The sequence below is a fragment of the Cupressus sempervirens genome, chromosome 5, assembly GCF_028749045.1.
Source record: "Cupressus sempervirens isolate cs-2001-9-10 chromosome 5, ASM2874904v1, whole genome shotgun sequence".
NCBI lineage: Eukaryota > Viridiplantae > Streptophyta > Pinopsida > Cupressales > Cupressaceae > Cupressus > Cupressus sempervirens.
Genome location: NC_143122.1, coordinates 620,552,721 through 620,557,861, shown reverse-complemented (window position 1 = coordinate 620,557,861; position 5,141 = coordinate 620,552,721).

Sequence of the window (5,141 nt, the reverse complement as noted above, 5' to 3'; positions counted from 1 at the left end):
TCTTCCAACAATAAAAAAAAGTCTAGCCTTCTAGACACCAAAATTTGAGCTACCATCCAATCTATCTTGATCTCTCAAACTAGCTGAAGCCAACTCAAAGGATAAAAGCAATAATAAATCTAAAGAGATCAACCTAGTTTCTTTTAAAACCTTAATTTCTTTCCTAGGGAAAAATGTTTCTACTCTCAACACTACTCTGATACCATGTGAGCATTACCATTGAAATAATTGATTATTAATCTCATATCTTAAATGATTATTTAACTGCTAAAAATTAATTCATAGCTAATATAAAAAATAATACAACTACAACTTCACCAATATAATATGAAAAGAAATAAGCAACACAATGACACAATATTTTGGAAAAATGGTCTCTAGAAAAACCCCTAGGGGAAAACCATTTCTAGAAATGAGGAATTGTATTAACTTTAGTAAATCAAGAGATAGAAAATTCCTTTCCTCATACTAACAGAACTCCCACAATCTCCCAATTTCGCCTATTGATATTCCTCCATTGCTATCCCCAATGCGATTATTGTGCCCTTGCTAACACTGCAAGACTATTTTCTATCACTGTAAATACTTCACAAACTTGTTTTCTCCAAATTCCCTCTTGACCCCCTTAGATACTACTTCTATTGGAAAACTAATGACCGAGATCAATTCTCAATCGATGCTTTTAATTTAAAAAATATCCAACTACCAATAACAAAATTGGTTTCTAGTTGCTTCTACAAGTGGTCAATTATTTAACAAATAATTTTCCCTACTCTAACAAATTAGTTAGCAAAAATATATTTTTTTGATTAATCACATATAGACAAATAACTATCCAAGCTAACCAAACTAGTAGGCCTACAAACCTATAAATCTTCTAGCCTACTATTGACATGACATTGAAATATTGCGCAACAAATACAAATTAACTTAACAATAATTTTTCTTAAATTTAACTTTACGAATGTTTAACATTACATGTATTAAATTTATTATTAAAAAAAAAAATCAATATTTAGAATAAAATTTTTAATGGATTATTTATTTACTTCGATTGAAAATAAATAAATTAGTCTATATAGATTTTTCCTACTCATTCAAAATAAAAATTATTATTTAGTTGTACGTTTTTAAATATTTAAAGAATATATTATATTAGTTCTATTCTATTTTTAAATTAAAAAATTACATTTTGAAAAAAAATGTATCTTTCTTTTATTGTAGAACTCTTCTATCTATTAAAAATGTTATAAATATTAATAGATCCTCAAAAATTAAATCTTAGATAGTATTAATTAAAAGTAAAGAAAAAATTTCTTGTAGTAAAATGTGACAAAATTCATATTTATATAATAATGAGCCAATTCTATAATTGTTAAAATGTCTTCCTACTAAGAAATTGGCATAGAAGTAGATGAGGCTATATTATATCTTTCAAACCTGTATCTCTAAAATTGACACCGAAGGAGATAGGGCTTCATTTTTTCTTTCAAACTCTTTATCTCCCACCCAAAACCAAAGAGCCAAACAACACACATCTTTTTATAAGCACTCATGTATTACTTATATCAAGGAGCACATTTGTGATCTAATTTTTAATCAACAACTAATCCATCTTTCATTTTAAATTTGATTTCCTTCCACTTGTCACAATAGGTAGGGACTCCTACTCAAACAAATCTCTTTTTATTATTATCATCCATATCAATATTTAATGTATTCGTTCAATTATTTCCTTTTAAAAAAAAGTGTTTTTAATAATAAAATATTAATTTTGTATATTTCATTGTTAGCTCTTCACCACTATCTACTAAGTTAAATCTTGGATTTCAAAAAAATCAAATCTTGGATTTCAAAAAAAATCATTTCATATTTATGAATTTAATTTTATGTAATACTAGTACATATTATTGTTATCATCAACATTTAATGCATCATCTTCTATAACCTAGCCCAATTACCCTGAAGATCCTCAAACTATGCCCTTCCCTAAAACCTACCTCATTTATTTGAAGACCTTTAAATGCTTAGGTCTTCCTTCCCTACCCTACTCCCTAAGTCGACAAATGGTGGTATTGACTAGAAGCCCTTGCCTATAAAATTGATGATTTGTGCATATGCAAGTCATTTCTAACTAGCTCCTCTTCCAACTTCAAATTTCTCTAAAGAAGATTAATAAGATGGAAAGCCCTAACTAAGGCTAAGTGCAAGGTTAAAAATTGAACTAAAGGGAAGAGAGATAATGCCCTTTGGGAGATGGGGAGCGATTTATGAGAGCAACAAAATAATTAGGATTCGCTGGAGAAAAATGTTATGGAAACTAGAGTTGGGTGCCTTCAAAGGAAAACAAAAAAAAAGAAGAAGGAAAAACAAGATTTTGATTTCCTTAGCCTTTATGAAGGAATCTCAAATGCAATTGAGTTATCAATTCATGATAAACCACGGACATAAATAAAAAACTACATGCAAATATAACCAATAACAAAAAATAATAGATCATACAGAAATGAACACAAGGCACCAAGATTTAACGTGGTTCACCCAATCCCTGGGCTATGTCCACCAAAACAGCAAGTCCAATCTTATTACAATCCAATGATTACAACCTAATTACAATCCGTAATCCCTTACAGCTTAATATCGCCGCAAGAACCAATTTTGCATCACAACATAATGAAAAATACCCAACCCTAAACCCTTTTATACAAGTATTAAACCGCTCTAGGGTTATAACATGTCAGCCATAATATGTCAGCTACCATGTTGGCCACGGCCCCGAACCCCACTATTTATGAAGTATGTATAGTACTTTCTTGATCAGTCACCATAATCTAACAATCTCCCACTTGGGGACTGATCAGGCTCCACACTAAACAACAATCTCCCACTTGGAGATTGATCCTGTACCAATACCACTACCACATGGGGCTCCCACTGGATCAAACCACCCTGGACTCTGTTGTTCTTTTATTCATGTTCAGTCTAAAAGACCAACTGAAGCTAAAGAGGAGTTCATCTTCTCCCGTGTTACAACCTTTGTCAACATATCTGATGGATTGTCATTGGTAGGTATCTTCTCCAACTTTAATTGTCCATCCTCCAAAACTGACCGAATGAAATGGTACCACAACTGTATGTGTTTGGTCTTAGAATGCAGAGCTAAATTCTTTGCAAGATGAATGGCACTCTAACTATTGGTGAACAAATAATTATCCTTCTAAGGATGTCCCAATTCTTCCAAGAAGAACTAAAGCCATATCATCTCCTTGGATGCCTCTGTAGTAGCAACATACTCTACCTCTATAGTGGATAGAGCATTAATCTTCTGTAACCTAGAAACCCAGCTCATGACTGCCCCACCAACAGTAAAGACATAACCTGTAGTACTCCACCTGGTATCAATATCCCCAACCAAATTTGAGTCAACATAGCCCTTTAAATCAGTAGTAAAGCCCCCAAAGTGTAAACACTTATTGGATGTTCCTCTCAAATATTTGAGAATCCACTTGACAGCATTCCAATGCTCAAATCCTAGATGACTCATATACCTGCTAACGACTCCCACTGCATGTGCAATATCTGGCCTAGTGCATACCATAGCATACATCAAGCTTCCTATAGCTAAAGCATAGGGTACCTTGGACATCTTATCCTCCTCTTCCTGTGTCTTTAGACACATCTCCTTAGTCAATTTCAAATGACCAGGTAAAGGTGTGCTAACAGCTTTAGCATTCTCCATAGAGAAACATTGCAACACCTTCTCAACATAATTAGCTTGAGATAGCGTCAACGTTCTATTCTTCCTATCTCTGCAAATCTTCATACCAAGGATTTGTTTTTCTGCCCCCAAATCCTTCATAGCAAATGCATGTGCTAACTGGCATTTTAGCCCCTTAATATGATCCATGTTAGACCCAGCTACAAGCATATCATCAACATATAAACATAAAATAATGTAGCTATCATCATCCAACCTCTTAAAATAAACACAGTAATTTGAATGACACCTGTTATATCCATGCTCATGCATAAAACTGTCAAATTTCAGATACCATTGCCGAGGTGCTTGCTTTAAGCCATATAAACTTTTCTTCAATTTGCACACTAAGTTCTCCTTACCTTTGACCTCAAAACCCTATGTCTAAGCCATATATATTTCTTCATCCAAATCACCATGAAGAAAGGTTGTTTTAACATCTAGCTACTCTAAATGCATATCTTCAGTAGCCACAAGACTTAAAATAGTACGAATAGAAGTCATTTTAACAACAGGAGAAAATATCTCATCAAAATCAATTCCCTGTTTCTGTGCAAATCCTTTTACAACTAACTTGGCCTTAAATCTTTTCTTACCTCCTTCCTCTTCTTTCAACCTGTAAACTCACTTATTCTGTAAAGCCTTTTTACCTGCGGGAAGCTTGCACAAATCCCATGTCTTATTTTTCAGCAAAGAGTCCATTTCATCTTTCATTGCAAACTCCCACTGAATCTTAGTATCCACCTGCACAGATTCATCATAACTTTCAGGTTCACTAGCATCAGTAAGTAAAATAGAATACAAAGAGGGAGAAAATCTTTGTGGAGGTCTAATTTGCCTCGTTGACCATCTAACATTCACTGGTGTGTGTGGTATTTGGTGTTGTAGTTGTTGCACATCATGAGGAATGGCTGAAACATCATCTTTTGGAATATCATCCAGTACTACATAATCACCTTCTTTCTTCTCATGTTGCTGCAATAGATCTTTGTACAACACTTTCTCATTGAATATGACATCCCAACTTCTAACAATTTTAAGATTTTCAAAATCCCAAAGCCTATAACCAAATTCATTAATGCCATATCCAACAAAGACACATTTCTTTGATTTAGCTTCTAGCTTGGTTCTATTTTTAGAGTCTATATGAGCAAAAGCTTCACAATCGAAGGTCTTGAGAAAAGAATAACTCACCTTCTTACCAGTCCATGCTTCCTTTGGAATACCACAGCCCAAAGGAGTAGAGGGACCTCTATTGATCAAATATACTACAGTATTGATAGCCTCCACCCACATGTGTAAGGGCAACCCAGCATGCAACCTCATGCTCCTTGCACACTCCATTATAGTCCTGTTCATGCGTTCAACCACTCCATTTTCCTGT